The following is a 16,112-nucleotide window of genomic DNA, read 5'->3' as shown; positions in this document are numbered from 1 at the left end:
GCATTAATGGGTCACACTGAGGTCCATTCCTAACACAGGCTCCTTGTGGACTCCTTGGAGGAGAGAATTGGAGGCCAGGATGGCACAAAAGCCTCTCAGAGACTCAAAATGGCACAAAAACCTCCCCGTGTGGAAAGGAAAATCCAAAGTACCTGAAAAATCTTGAGTATCTCAAAGCATTACTGAGCCCCACTGAGTGTCAGTACAAAGCTCTCAAGGGACTCATTAAAGCAGATAATTGGGGCCATGATTGCACAAACCTCTCACAGAGTCTGTATCCAAAGGGAAACACCAAGTACCTTAAAGGAACTGAGTACCTTGAAGCATTAATGAGCCCCACTGAGTGTTGTTCCTGACCAAGCCTCTCCAGGGACTAATTACAGCAGATAATTGGAGGCCATGATTGCAGAAAGCTCTCAGAGACTGCAAGGCAAAAGCCAAAGCCAAAGTCCTTTGAAAACCTGCAGTGCCTGGGAGCATTGTGGAGCCCCCAGGGCCATTCCTGAGCAAGGCTCCCCAGGGACTCCTTCCAGCAGATCCTTGAGGCCACTGGGATATGGGCTAGGGGGGGATGCTGAGGGCAGGACCAGGGGCTGACAGTGCCCAGCCTGGCTGGGGCTGTGCCAGGAGGCCCCAGGGCCTCAGGACAAGGTGTCTCCTGACAGCCCTTGGTGGCACAGACCCTGCTGTGGCCCAGGCCACCAAGACTTGGCTTCTCTTTGTCCCCACCTGTCATCAGTGCCTCCAGTTCTCTGCTCTGCCTGGGGCCTGGGGACACTTTCTCACTCGTGTCCCTCACTGGGACCCATTAAAAGTCAAAGAAACTTTGGAGTTGAATTCTGACTTGGAGTTCCGGAGAGGTTTCTGCAGCTCCCTCTCAGGGCCTGATGTTCAGGGCCTGAGCACAAAGCCCCAGAGGCTCATTCAAGTCCTTGTGCTGTGTCTGTGCTGCTGAGCTGGGCCGGGCTCCTGGCACAGAGGGTGATGCTGGTAAGCAAGCAGAGCTTCAAAAGCACATTTCTCTGGATGAGCAGCTCTTCTCCCAGCCCAGCAGGGCTGGGGCACTGCCTGCAGCCAGCGCAGGCACAGCCCAGAGGCACAGAGAGCTTCAATCAGTCAGGGCTGGGAAGGTGCTGAGAAGTGCCTGGGGCAGAATCACTGCCAGCCCTTGGCACAGGAACCTCTGGCTGCAGGACAATGCAGCTGCAGCTCCTGCAGTGATCTCCTCAAGCTGGAACATGCCAATGCCCACAGCCCCTGTGAGTACATTCTCTGGTGGTCTCTTGTGCAGAGCAGCCAGGGGTGCCCAGGGCTGTCCTGCAGAGCAGGGTCCTGCAGCCCAGGGCGCTGTGCTGGGCCAGGGACTCTGCTGCCTGCCAGGGACAGCTCTCAGCTGGCCCGGGGAGCTGCTGCCAGCACTGGCCAGAAGCTGTGGGGGGAAGGAGCCACCCTGAGCAGGGCAGGTGCTGCTGCTGAGAGCTGCTGGCTGGGGCAGGGCTGCTCCCAGCTCCAGACCAGCCTGGGCACAGCTCCAGAGGACACTTCCCAAAGAAGGTAAGCCGGGGATTGCTGTAAAATTCCGCAGCTTTCCTGAGACTGTTTTCAATTTCCTGCTTGGAGAAGGATGGGAAAGTTGGGGTGGTGACAAAAAGATTTTTGCTTTTGATATATTTTTATATATTTATAGCTCTATAGATTACTATTATATAGTTATAAAACTATAATCCTTACTTTACGCTATTAAACTCTTAATTAACTCTATTAAACTACTATTATATACTTCTATAACTGTAATCCTTAATTAACTCTAGTGCATTTCCTAACCTTTCTCTTAGTCTTTAGAACAATAACCTGTCTAAACACATTTTTAAAATACTATATAGTCTTATTATCAGGAAGAGGACCTACAAGAAGAACATTTTGGTTTTTGACCAGAATGTGAGCAGTCATAACTAAATGTGGGGCAAAGAAGCTCTTGGACCTTCTCCAATGAGTTGAGTTAGGGGTGTGTAACTGGGACAAGTGAATCTCCTATTCCATGTTCCTGTTAAATATCCTAATTAATCAACCTTTATAAATTGTTGAAAACAGGAGCCGAATGAGCCTCATCCCCTCTGGGACACCTGGAAGCTTCCAATAAAGGTCTGGTTTTTACTTTACTGTTCTAACACTGTTGCAAGGGTTTTTTTTTTTGGTTTTTGGTTTTTTTTTTTTTTTTTTTTTTTTTTGGTTTTTTTTTTTTTTTTTTTTGTTTGATCATAGACAATAGGGGGATAAGAGAAGCAGAACAGGAATTGTAATCCCAGAATGACAGAACATTCTGAGTTGAAAGGGACACACAGGATAATCAAAGGAATGTTTGAACATTTACAGAGACTCCAGAACTGTGACTTTGGGTGGTCAGTCTCTCTGCTGGCAGCCTCCCAAAGGGCCTTCAGCCACTCTCAGCCCTGGACAGCAGCAGCATCACCTTGGCAGGGCCCAGCAGGGCTCTCCTGAGCTGCCCTTGCCCAGCTGCACACAGACCCTGCCCCAGCCAGGGCCCTGCACACAGGCAGGTTTCTGTAGGGCCGGGCCGAGGGCACACGGGGTGGGATGGGCTCTGTGAGCGCTGGCAGGGACAAGGCACCTCTCAGGAGGGAATGTCCAGGCCCAGGGAGATGCTCGGGGAAGCAGAGGGGGCTGAGCAGAGCAGTGCTGGGGCAGGAGGGCACTGTTGGTGTGTGGGAGGTGCCGGGCACAGCTGGGCACGGGAACACTGTCCTGAGTGCCCGGCTGTCTCTGCCCTGCCCTCTCAGGCACAGCACCACAACTTCTTCTCTTGTTTCTGCACTCCCCTGATATTGTCACTGTTATCTGGTGCTCTCAGGGAGGCTCTGGCATTTGCAGCAGCTGAGTCAGGCACTGCCCTTTGCATTCCTGCCAGGTAGGGCTGTCCATGGGAATGGGGTGTCCAAGCTTCCCTGGGACCTGTGGGGCTATGGGCAAAGCAGTCCATGGGAAGGGGAATGAGCTGAGCCCCTCCCTGAGATCCCATCATGGGCACACCCTGGATCTCCTTGCTGTGCCCTTCCCAGCTCTGAGCTGCCCTCCTGGGTGCAGCTCTGTGCCAGACCTCTGGGAGTTCCCTGAATGTCCCACGGGGAAGTGCAGAGTGATGCCACAGCTGAGGAAATGCTGCTGGGCTGGCCAAGGGAGCCGTGAGTGTCCTTGGCACAAGGGGGTGCTGAGACCTTGCCCAGAGACCTTTGGAGAGGGTGATACATTCAGGGATGTCTCCGAGCAGGGTCTAGTTTATGCCAGGGTGACCCAGGAGTGTGATTGTGCTCTGATTGCAGCCAAAGGTGCAAAGCCAGGGCAGTTGGGAACAAGCCCATCCAGCCCCTCACCTTCTCTCAGCCACTGGGAATCCTTTGCCTCTCCCATCTCTCAGTGCCAAATTCTGAGTGCAGCAGGAATGCTGGGGATTTCTGACCTCAGAGAGCCAGGAATGATGTGTGGCTAGGAAAAACATTCCCTATATCTTTTCCCTGCTATCCAAGTCCTCTAGATGTGGCAGTGCAGATGCTACCAAGCAAGTCTGCAGTAAAAGTGATTCCCCTGACAAATCCTAAATACCCAGCCTTGTCCCTCTGCCACGTGGCCACAAACCCAGGGCAGCAGGGCAGGGATGGCTCCTTGAGAGCCCCCACGCACAGCCCTGGCTGCTCCTGGCACACTCAGCCAGCACAGCTGGAGCTCAGGCAGGGACCTGGGTGAAGGTTTGCCCAGAGCAGGAACAAGGGTGGGTGAGTCCCAGCGGGACAGGCTACAGGGAATGGCCCAGGTTTGGCTCCAAGCAGCCTCTCCTGACTTGTCACTGTCCTTTCTCCATGAACAGGTGCCCATGTGCAGCCACAGCAAATGTCCAACAGCAGCTCCATCAGCCACTTCCTCCTGCTGGCACTGGCAGAGACGCGGCAGCTGCAGCTCCTGCACTTCTGCCTCTTGCTGGGCATCTCCCTGGCTGCCCTCCTGGGCAACGGCCTCATCATCAGCGCCGTAGCCTGCGGCCACCACCTGCACACGCCCATGTTCTTCTTCCTGCTCAACCTGGCCCTCAGCGACCTGGGCTCCATCTGCACCACTGTCCCCAAAGCCACGCACAATTCCCTCTGGACACCAGCACCATCTCCTACGCAGCATGTGCTGCACAGCTCTTTTTCTTTGTTTTTTGCACTACGACAGAGTCTTCTCTCCTGACCATCATGTGCTACGACCGCTACGTGTCCATCTGCAAACCCCTGCACTACGGGACCCTCCTGGGCAGCAGAGCTTGTGCCCACATGGCAGCAGCTGCCTGGGCCAGTGCCTTTCTCAATGCTCTCATGCACACGGCCAATACATTTTCCCTGCCCCTGTGCCATGGCAATGCCCTGGGCCAGTTCTTCTGTGAAATCCCACAGATCCTCAAGCTCTCCTGCTCCAAATCCCACCTCAGAGAACTTGGGCTTCTTGCTTTTAGTGCCTGTTTGTTATTTGGTTGCTTTGTGTTCATTGTTTTCTCCTATGTGCAGATCTTCAGGGCTGTGCTGAGGATCCCCTCTGAGCAGGGACGGCACAAAGCCTTTTCCACCTGCCTCCCTCACCTGGCTCTAGTCATCCTGTTTGTCAGCACTGCACTGTTTGCTCACCTGAAGCCCCCCTCGATGTCCTCCCCATCCCTGGATCTGGCCCTGTCAGTTCTGTACTCGGTGGTGCCTCCAGCCCTGAACCCCCTCATCTACAGCCTGAGGAACCAGGAGCTCAAGGCTGCAGTGTGGAGACTGATGACTGGATGGTTTCAGAAACATTAAACTGATGTCCAATTTCTGCAAATCACTTGTAATAAAACTCATCTTTGATACTTCTTGTTTTGTTGGTTTCATTTTGGAAGTCCTTTTTCTTTGTTTTACATTTTAATGTTTTCCGCAAAAAATGTCATTGTTCGTGCCATTTCTCATTTTGTTTCTTTCCACCTTCCTGTGGCCACAGACTGTGTCAATGAGGGGCTGTGCTCTTGGTGGCTTTAAAGGAACTCAAGGATCTCCCAGCAGAGTTTTCTGCAGAGCTGCCCTTTTGTTGCCTTCTCTGGAGCTGCAGCAGCAATGTCTGTGTGCAGAGCTGGGGGCAGATCAGTGCTGGCACAGCAGCTCTGCTCCTGCTGGCCACACCATTCCTGATCCAGGCCACTGGCCTTCTTGGCCACCTGGGCACACGGCTGGCTCATGTTCAGCCTGCTGTCCATCTTGTCCTGCCCTCCAGCAGATCAACACTCACACCCAGCTTGGTGTCATCTGCAAATTTGGTGATGGTGGGCTCGATCCCCTCAGCCAGATCATCAGTGAAGATGTGAAACAGGACTGGGCCCAGCACAGATCCCTGGGGGACAGCAGCAGGGACTGGACACCAGCTGGATGCAGCACCATCCCCACCACTCTCTGGGCCCAGCCTCCAGCCAGCTCTTCCATCTCCCAGCCAGGAGGGAACCTGCCCAAGCCGTGGGCTGCAGCTTTTCCAGGGAATGCTGTCAGAGACAGTGTCAAAGGCTTTGCTGAAGTCCAGATGGACACATCCACAGCCTTTCCCACATCCACAGGGGGGTCACCTGGTTATAAAAGGAGATCAGGTTGCTCAGGCAGGACCTGCCCCTCTCAAATCCACGCTGGCTGGCTCTGACCCCTCGGCCATCCTGTGGCTGCCCTGTGATGGCTCTCAAGGTGATCTGTTCCAGAACCTTGCCGGGCACCGAGGTCAGGCTGACAGGCCTGGAGTTCCCCAGATCATCCTTCCAACCCTTCTTGGGAATGGGCTCACATTGGCACCTCCAGTGCTCTGGCACCTCCCTGCTGAGCCAGGACTGATGGTAAATGATGGAGAGCAGTTTGGGGAGCTCATCCACCAGCTCCCTCATCCCCCTAGGATGGATCCCATCCCATCCCATCCCATACACCTGTGAGCATCTGAGTGGCTCAGCAGGTCCCCAGCTGCTCCCTCCTGGATTACAGGGGGCTGTTCTGCTCCCTGTGCCCATCTGCCAGCTCAGGAGAACTCTTGTCCTGAGGACAACCTGTCCATATATTGAAAATTGAGACAAACAAGATGTTAAGTAGCTCAGCCTTTTCCTTATCTTTAGTTACTCTATTCTCCATGGCATCCAATAAAGAGTAGAAGTTCTCCTTATCCCACGTTTTGCTATTAAGTTATTTATGAAACATTTTTAATTATTTATCACAGAAGTGGCCAGGTTAACCTTAAATTGAGATTTCACCTCTTTCTTTTTTTTTTCTGCATGACCTAACAACATCTTCAAACACTTCAGAAGTTGCCTGACCTTCTGTCCAAAGTTAATGCACCCTCTTCTTTCCCCTTGAGTGCCTACCAAACCTCCATGGGCAGCCAGGGCAGTCATTTTCCTCACCAGCTCATCTTTGGCCACACTGGGACAGGCTGCTCCTTCCCCCTTAAGATTACTTTCTTGAAATGCGTCCATCCTCCCTGGATCCCTTTATTTTTAAGGGCTGTTTCCCATAAAAAATCAGTACCTGATTCGGTACTCCCCAAATCCCCATCCTAAATAGGCCAAAGTCTGCCCTTCCTAAGTCCAGTGTGGAAGTTTTGTTGCTGCCCCTCCTTCTTTCACAGAACATTGAAACTTGATTATTTCATGGCCACTGTGCCCCAGGCAGCCTCCGACCCCCACATCTGCCACCAGCCCTTCTCTGTTTGTGAACAACAGGAGACAGAGCTTTCCTTGGGAGTGGGAGTTACCAAAAATTTGGTGAAACAGAAAACTCCTTGACACCAAAGCAGCATTAAGAAGCAGCATTCTTTATTCAGCCGGATGCACGGGGGATAGCTCCTCCCAAAGCCGAGCATGCTGAGTACAGGAAAGTTTCTGTTTATATTCTGTATTTTGCACACATATTCATTGATTGTCCCGCACTAAACACACATCTGATAATCATTTCCCCAAAATCATTAATATATTTCCCCTCCCCGTTACCCATGCTCTCTTCTGCCCTGGGGGTCTCTCTGGTGGTCTCTGGTGGTCGTGGACCCCAATGTTCCCGTGGGCCTGGCTGAGCTGGCAGGACACTGAGGCTGGTGAACTTCCAGATCCCCTTCTCACACAATGGGCATTGTGTGGTTTCCATAGGCCTGGGGTTTTGGAGAACAAGCTCCAGGTGTCAGCTCACCTGGTGGAGACAATTTATCATCTGGTAACATGAGGTCACAGAGTGGGCTATGACATCACAGAGTGGGTTATGTGAGGTCATTGAGCAGCTAGGACATCATAGACTGCCTCTGTGACATCACAGAGCAGGCTGTGATGATAGAGCTCTGACATCATAGAGCATACAGTGACGTCACAGAATTTAGCAGTGTCATTACAGGGCAGCTCTGTGACATCACAGAATGGATTGCAGCATCAGAGACCATCTGTGTGAGATTAAAATATGGGCTGTGACATCTCAGAGCAGACTGTGACATCTCAGAGGGGCTGTGTGACATCCCAGGAGGGCTGTGTGAGGTCACTGGGTTGGTCACTCCGCCCCAGCTCCCCCTCACAGTTTCTCCCAACAAGTCCAATGCTGTTCATGCCCAGCGGGGTCCCTGTCCCCGCTATCCTCCCGGCCCACCTGGAGCCACAGCCTCCCCCAAAGGATGTTCCACAGGATCCAGCCCAGAGCCTGACACAGGGAAAAGGGGCCAGGGCTGTGTGACCAGGACATCAAGGATGTGGATTATCCAGGTCCCTGTGGCCTGGGTTGGGTTCCCCAGGGCAGGAAAGATGTCTGGCAGCTGGAGCAGGCTTAGTGAAGGGCCTCCAAGGTGGGGCTGGAGCCCTTGGGCTGTGAGCAGAGGCTGAGGGAGCTGGCTTGTCCAGCCCGGAGCAGGGAAGGCTGAGGGGCTCCTCATCCCAGCCTGGCAGTGCCAGCCAGGAGGGGATGGAGAACACAGAGCCAGGCTCTTCATCGGGGCACCTGGTGAGAGACAAAAGCCAATGGGTGGAAGGGGAAAGACGGGAGATCAGCCAGGCCAGGAGGAGATGAAATGAGTCAGGCTGGTTTCAGCATTTCCTCAGACACCTGCCTGACCTCCCTTCTCCATCCACCACTGACAGCTTTGCAAATCAGGAATTGTTTGAGCTGTTTTGCTCCCCACTCCAGGATGAGCACCCTGATACAATAACTTAACTGTGTTTATATCTATCACAGAGCCACATTTTGTCTGAAATTAATTCTAGCATGGAAATCACTTGTGGCTGGTGGACTCATCAGACACTGCTGGGACGTTGCACATAACTCAGAGAAGAGTGTGATTGTTATTAAATTGTGTCCTGTTCAACTGTGGTCTGGTGGCAATGAACAGAAACTTTCTGTGCCTCTGAGTCTCACCAGTTCCTGACCCCCAAGGACACAAACCTGATGAGTTGTGGTTCACACTCCAGTGGTGGCACTTGGAGCTCCCTCCATCCCCAGAGCAGAGCTGCCTTGTCCCAGAAAGTCCCTGGCAATGCAGGGATGAAGGAAACAGGACAGGCTGTGGGGATCAGGGCAGGGCACGGCCAGGGATTTGGGGTGGATTTGAGCCCAGGGCAGGACCCGGCCCTTGGCCTTGGTGAACCTCATCCCATTGTCCTGGGCCCATGGCTCCAGCCTGTCCAGATCCCTCTGCAGAGCTTCCTGCCCTCCAGCACAGCCACACTCCCACCCAGCCTGGGCTCACCTGGAACTGCCTGAGGGTGCCCTCAATGGCTTCATCCAGATCAGCAATAAAGAGATTTCACTGACCTGGCCCCAATCCTGAGCCCTGGGGACAGCCCTGGATGTGACTCCATTCCTCAGCTGCTCTGAGTGCCAGGGGTTTGATGAGGAAATGGTGGGAGGGGGTAGGAACAAAGTGTTATTGCCAGCCATGAAGGTTCTTGATTTTCACATCGATTCAGACTGCATTAGAAGGTGCTGGGGGTCAATATCAATTGGACATTGCTGATATCAATCTAGAAACACGAAAAGAAATTTAACAGGACAAAAGTTTTCTCACTGCAATGTTTTCAATATATCATATTCACTTCCATTACACTTCTGAAATCTGTCTAATTAAGAAGAATTGAAAACTTCAATTATTCCCAGATGCTTTCCTTGTTCTGGTGTTTTGAAAAAAATATTCATGAGCTTTTAACACTGAGTTCCTGAACTGAATAGCTTAATAAAGAAGAGGCCTCTGGAGTAGGAAAATTCATCAGCAACCTCCAAGTGGCTGAGGATCCATCCCCATCAGAGCAGCAATGAGCAGAAATGGGCAGAGCTTTGTGGCTGCCCCAGCTCTGGGATGGGCCCTGGGCCTGGAGCAGGAGCAGCTCTGGAGGGCCCAAGGCCGGGGCTCTTGTGCTGCCTGGGCAGATGGGATGGCAGCAGGGGCTGCAGAGCTCTCAGCAGCTGAGGCCGAGGGAGCAGGGCAGCCAGGGAGCCTCCTTGTGCCTTGGCAAGCCCCTTCCCCCATGGCTGGGGCTGAGTCCTGGCTGAGCTGCAGCTGCTGCTGTGCCCTTGGCAGGGGCTGAGGCCGTGGGCCAGTGGCCAGAGCAGCCTGGCCTGAGCAGAGCTGTGGGGCCAGAGCCGGCTGGGCTGTGCTGGGGAAGAGGCCCTTGGTGCTGCACAGAGCTCAGGGCAGCTGGCAGAGCTTGCAGGGAGCTGGCTGGGCTCCGAGAGCCTGGCCCAGAAACCATCAGTGTCCATCTCAGCCTGGCTGAGCGTGCAGGGGCAGGACTCAGCCCAGGCCTTGTGGGGCAGGCCAGCGCCTGTGCAAGGCATTGAAAACAGGCAAGTGCCCGAGAGAGGAGGCTGCTCTGTGCCCTTGGGGGCATGGACACAGCAGGGAGGGGGCCCAGGACATTTGTCAGTGCCAGCCTCTGTCCCCAGCCCTTGGAAGCCCTGGCCGCTGAGCCCAGCTTTGGCCTGGGCTGAGTTTGGCTGTGGCCCAGCTCCATCCTGCTGCGGGGCTCAGGGCCTGTTCCCGGCCATGGCCAGCCCTGGCCGGCCTCTCTGCTGGCCCAGAGGCCGTCAGAGCCCGGGCAGGGCTGTCTGCGCAGCCCCACAGGTGCCACGGGCTGGGCAGGAGCTGGCAGAGGCTGCCCAGCAGGGAGGCCATGGGGCACAGAGCCCCAAGGCTGCCGTGGGCACCACGGCACAGGGGCCGTTCCCAGCCGCAATGCTCCTGTCCTGGGCTGGGCCTGCACAGGGGCTGTGGCACCATGGCTGGCCAGCACAGGGGCACCAAGGGGCCACGCAGCCGCTGCCGGGGCTGGCAGCAAGGCCGGGCACAGAGAAGGAATTGCTGAGCGTGGCCTGCGCTGGCCAGGGCTGACTGTGCCAAGGCAGAGCTCAACTGCCCTTGGGGCTGCAGGAACACTCAGGAGCCCAAAGAGCCTCCATGGCTGCGCTGGAGACCAAGGCTGGAGCAGGGAAATGCAGGGCTGCTGCGCCATGGGGAGGGCATGGAATTGCAGCACACACCTCAGCTCTCTGATGATCCCGGCACCGTGCTGGGCCCTGTTTCAGCCTGGAGCAGAGCAGATGTTGATGGCACAGGAGCCCTGCGGGCTGGCAGGACCTGCAGCTTGCAAGGTGCTCTGCTCTCCCTCAGCTCCTCTCTGAGAGATCCAATCCCAGCTGGGCACCTCAGGGCACAAGTGGCACTGCCTGTTCATGGCCACACAGCTGATGTCTGCCTGGAAAGGGGCAGAGGTGTTAATATCTGTTAGTTTCATATTATACAAGTAAATATTTATTATCTGGGTCATTTGAGTACTTTTTCCCACCAGAAACAGGAATTTCCTGGATCTGCTGGGTCTTCTACTGATGGCAGGAGAAATACTGATCTTCCCCTCTTCCATTGGTGCCAAGATTCAGTGTAATATTTCATAACCCTCTTCCTTCAGGTGTTTCCAGTTCTCCTGATTAAATGGTCATGTCTATGGACATTCCTTCATTTAGAGCAGCTGGATCAATGTCCTTCCCATTGCTCCCAGACTTCCTCCTGCAGCTGTTCTCTGGTCATCACAATGCATCTCCCTTGACTGGCTTCAAGCTTTCAGCTTCAGGGAATTGCCCAATCTTTCAGAAGTTTAAATAACACCTTGGCCAGCATCCTATTTCCATTTTATTTTTTATATCATCTCTTCTTATGTGTTTGGCTAAAATCCTTCCTGTATGGCAATGCCCTGTGGATGGTGGACATGTCAGATGTTGCTGGGATGTCACAAGGAGTTCAAGGAAGTGTTTTGATGTTTCCTAAATGTTATCCTGTTCAGAGTTTTTATGTTTGCCATGAAGAGGAACTTTCTGCGCCTCTGAGTCTCACCAGTTCCTGGTCTCCCAAAGGACACAAACCTGATGAGTTGTGGTTCCCCATCCAGTGGCTGCACTTGGAGCTCCCTCCATCCCCAGAGCAGAGCTGCCTTGTCCCAGAAAGTCCCTGCAATGCAGGGATGAAGGAAACAGGACAGGCTGTGGGGATCAGGGCATGGCACAGCCAGGGAGAAGAATGACTTTTTCATTGGATGGAGCTGTGCCTTCCCTTGGCTTTGTTGGCTGACAAGAAATGAGCATCCCTCTGTGTCTCGGGCAGCTCCTTCTCCAGGGAAAGCAGGTGGGAGTTGGAGCCAAGGAGCTGAAAGCTTCAGGTGCAGCCTGGGCTGGAGGGAGCTCAGATTTGCACAAGGCTGCTCTGAGTGCCAGGGCTTGGATGGGGGAATGGTGGGGTGGGGGTAGGGACAGAGTCTGATTGATTGTCAGCCATGAAGGGTCTTGATTTCATATCTATTCCAACTGCATGAGGAGGTTCTTGGATTTAGTGTCAATTGGAGATTGCAGTTATCAATGTATTAACAATAAAAAAAAAAAAAAACTATACAGAACTTAAAAAATCTTTCTCACTGTCTTTTTTATATATAGTGTATTCACTTGCAATAGGCTTCTGAAATCTTCTAATTAACCACAAAGATTTGAAAACTTAAATTATTCTCAGATGTTTGCCTTGTTAAGGTGTTTCTGAATGTTAATGAGCCCTGGGGCACTGAATTCCTGAACAGAAGTCTGAAGGCTGGAGAAGCCTCTGGAGCAGTAAAATCCAGCAGCAGCCTCCAAGGTGCTGATGATGTCAGCAGCCCCCACTGAGGCCATCCCTGCCCAGAAACCGTGGGGGAATGGGCAGCACAAGGAGAGCGTCCCTGGGCTGGGGCAGCAGAACTCAGAGGCAGCAGCGGCTCCATGGGAAATGGAGTGTGGATGGGGCTGTGAAAGCCCTGCCTGGGCTGTGCCAAGCAGACACACAAGCCCTGACCCCCATCCCCCAGACAATTCTCTCAAGGAGACATTTAAAAGAATTTAATTATTCTGTGTACTCTGAGTTGGATGCACTGGAGAAATACCAGCAAGAGATTCTCAGGAGCTCCAAACAACAAACAGACTTTACTGGGAACTTTAGAAAATCAGGAAAACGTTGACAAAAGGTTAATACGACATTCAATCACCAAAAAGCATTTCTCAAAGCATTAACTTGGCCCATTCAACTTCACAAACTCTAAGCCTGTTCAATTTTAAGTTAACCAATATTTGCAAGTGGATAGAATAGGAGACAGAGGGAGAAAAAGACAAGTAAGATACAGAGAAGCACACACACAGCTACCAACTCCTGGATTCCAGCAGTGTTCAAATGGAATTCCAAGAGGAGGTAGGGTCCAGATTATGTGCTTGCCTTGTGGTCAGCCTTAATACCCTGGGCCCTTCCTGGGCCCTTCCCCCAGGTGGGACTTGGGGTCATTTGGTCACTCAGGAGCTGGGCTGGGGCTCCAGAGGTGGCTGTGGAGCATTGCCTGTGCTGTGCCAGGGACTGGCAGCCACTGCTGGGCTGGGATAGAGCTCTGGGGGGATTGGGGTTTTCCAGGCAGGGCAGGGCTGGGGTTCCAGGGCAGGGCAAGGCTGGACCTGCCCCTTCCTCCCCATGCACACAATCTTTCAAGCTACCAATCTTCTTCAGTCTGTCACAACAGGCAATGTTGGTGGTGGTGCCAAAATTTGGGCCATGGGCACCTGCAGGAGAGGACAGTTCTTTTCCATAGGAAGGAAAGCACGGAGCCCCAGTGTTTCAGCTGCAGATGAGAAGAGACCCTCCACATGCCAGGGTCAGCTGGACCAGTCAGGTGGTCCCCAGGAGGCCAAAGCAGCCAGACCTGTTCCATGTTCCCCTTGGTTTTCTGGTGCCCCACAGTGTCACAATGGCATCTTGGATCCATGGCTCTGCAGTGTCATAATGGTGCCTTGGTTCCATGGGTGCAGCAGTTGTCACAATAGACCCTTGGTTTGATGGGTTTCCACAGTGTCACAAAGGCCCCTAGGTTCCAGAAACCCTGCAGTGTCCCCTGGTCTCCATGGTTCCACAGGCCCCACAATGTCACGTGACTCCTCAGTTCCACAAGGCCCGTGATGTCACAATGGACCTTTGGCCCTGGGGGTTTGCCATGTCACAAAGGTGTCTCGGTCTTCTTTGGCTCCACATGTCACAATGGAACATTGATAACACGAGGCCCCTCTGTGTCACCTGGAGCTTCAGTTCCATGCCACCCTACAGTGTCACAAAAGCCTCTCGGTTTCACGGGCCTCACAATATCACAATGGTCCTCTTGGTTCTGTGGGGACCCCCAGGGTCACAATGGTCTCCATGATTCCATGAGTCCCCTCAGTGTCACAATGGTGTCCATGGTTCCATGGTGCCCCACAGTGTCACAACGATCCCTTGTCTCACAAGGTCCCACAGTGTCACAGTGGTCCCTTGGTTCCATGGGCCCTGTGCTGGAGCATTCCCCCCTCCCCTTCTCAGCCCGCCCTGCCAGCTGAGAAATGCTCGCTGGCCTTGGCTTGGCCAACAGCCCCTGGGCTCAGCTCCTCTGGAGCTCATCACAAACACTGTCTGCTCCAGGCACTGCTGCTGCCCAACCTGCTCCTGCTTGCTTTGGGAGCAGCCCTGGGAACTGTTTTCATTCCCTCCGTGGCACAACATCCCTGTTCTCACCCTGCAAAGAAAGCTGTGGATGCCAAGTGCGGCCAGGATGAAACATTGCTGGGACTGAAGCCCCTCTCTTGGGGCCCTACAAACAGCGCTCCAAAAGGAGCCCCTTGGAGCTCTCCTGGGCCAGCGACTCCCTCTGAGTGGGGCCTCTCCGAGCCGGGAACTCTCCCGTTTGCTGCACTCGGGGATCCCCAACAACGAGGGAGCCGGGCCGATCCCCCCACTCCTCCAGGCTCACCCTTCCCCGCTGGGGAGATGCCAAAGCATCCGCAGGGAGCATTTCCCTGCCCTCAGGGGAATTTCTCACAGGTGCCTTGCACTGACTCTTTGTGTCTGTGTGCACACAGCAGTGCCTGTGCTCGGGAAATGTGGCAGAAATGCTGCTCTCTGAGGGGCTGAGTGCCTTGGATAGCTGAGCCAGTCAGCCTGTAAGTGAGGTTAAAACAAGGTCTAAGTGAAGTTAAATGTGCTAAGAGTTGTTCTTTTGCTAAGTTGTTATGTTTAATGTAAGTTATAAGCTAAGTTGAATATTGTTAAATGTTATTCTCTGTTAAATTGAAAAGTCATAGGTTTATAATTTAGGTTAAATACTGTTAAGCTCTGTTCTTTTTGCTAAATCGTGAAGTTTAAGGTAGAAGTGAAGGTTAAGGTATGAGTTAAGTCCTTGTCAAGTTTGAGATCTATTAAGCTTTTATCTCTTTATTCCTTTTATCCTTGCCCTCATTGTCCTTGTGTCACACACACCCGGGGACAGTTCTCAGTTCATTTCTGGTTTGATTGCCTGGATTTTATTTGGTTTTGTTGTTGCTTTGTTTCCTTGGTGTGCCTGAAGCAGTCAGGAGCAGAGTGACTCTGGCCAAGGAACTTTGTGTGTGCTGTCACTTAATATTAAATCTGTTTTTTGCTGCTCTCCTTGCTGGGATTTTTTCAGTGCTCTCAACCCCTCGTTGGTAAACAGGGTGAAGGAGCCTGGCCCAGCTCTGGCCCTGGGGGACACGGGGACGTTGCCGGGGGGTCCCTGCCCCCCTGTCCCACCCCCCACGGCCCCGTCCCCCGTCCCCCGTGTCAGGCTCTGGGTCGATCTCGTGGAACATCCTCTGGGGGAGGCTGCGGCGCTGGGGGCGGGGGACCCAGGGGGACAGGGGACCCCGCTGTGCACGAGCAGCGTTGGACTTCTCTGGGGGAACTGTGAGGGGGGGCTGGGGTGGAGTGACCTCCCCAGTGACCTCACACAGCCTCTTGTGATGTCATACAGCCCCTGTGATGTCACACAGCCCCTGTGATGTCACACAACCTTGGCTCAGCACTGGGCAAGCCCCGGATGCCGTCCCAGCAGTGGCCTCATCCCTCCTGCCCAGTCCCTCATCGCGGTGCCGCCTTGGGGCGCTGGGCCTTGGCTTCCTCTTCTCCCTGGGCATCCCCTGCTGCCCACCCGCCCAGTGTGTCCGGGGGAGCTGCTGCCCCTGAGCCAGGGGCTCTGCTCTGCTGCCCCTGGGCCCCCCGGGGCTCCCAAAACACCCCACGGCCAGGCCGGGCCCAGAGTTTCACAATGTCCCTTGGTTCCATCAGGCCCCGCAGGGTCACAGTGCTCCCTGTGCTCCCTGAGGCCCACATCACCCAGCCGGCCATTGCTGTGGTTCCAGTCCCTCCCAGTATGAGCCCAGTGACTCCCAGTCTCTCCCAGTATATCCCAGTTGATCCCAGCATGCTCCCAAGTCACTCCTTTCCTCCCAGTTGCTTCCAGCATGATTCAAGTTACCCACAGCCGCTCCGAGGGACCCTTAGTTCAGTTCCAGCTGCTCCCAGTATATCCCATTGTCCCAACATTGTCCAAACTGCTCAGCATGCTCCTGGTCACTCCATTATGATCTCAGTCCCCTCAGTGTCGGTCCCAGTTCCACCCAGTACGATCCCAGTTGCACCCAGTTACCCCCAGTACAGTCCTGCTCACTGCCAGTATGTCCTCAGTGCCCCCCAGTATAGACACAGTCAGTCCCCAGTTGCCCCCAGTTGCCCCCGGC

At 53.8% G+C, this 16,112-nt stretch overlaps 1 pseudogene; it reads left to right on the top strand.

The window, feature by feature from the left end:
• The first annotated feature begins 597 nt into the window (after nucleotides 1-597).
• LOC128783002 (olfactory receptor 14J1-like) lies at nucleotides 598-4,847 on the top strand (annotated as a pseudogene).
• The last annotated feature ends 11,265 nt before the right edge of the window (nucleotides 4,848-16,112 follow it).

This window comes from Vidua chalybeata (assembly GCF_026979565.1).
Source record: "Vidua chalybeata isolate OUT-0048 chromosome W unlocalized genomic scaffold, bVidCha1 merged haplotype SUPER_W_unloc_5, whole genome shotgun sequence".
Classification (NCBI taxonomy): Eukaryota; Metazoa; Chordata; class Aves; order Passeriformes; family Viduidae; genus Vidua; species Vidua chalybeata.
Note: the sequence above shows the minus strand (reverse complement) of the source record. Positions and strands in the feature narration are given on the sequence as shown.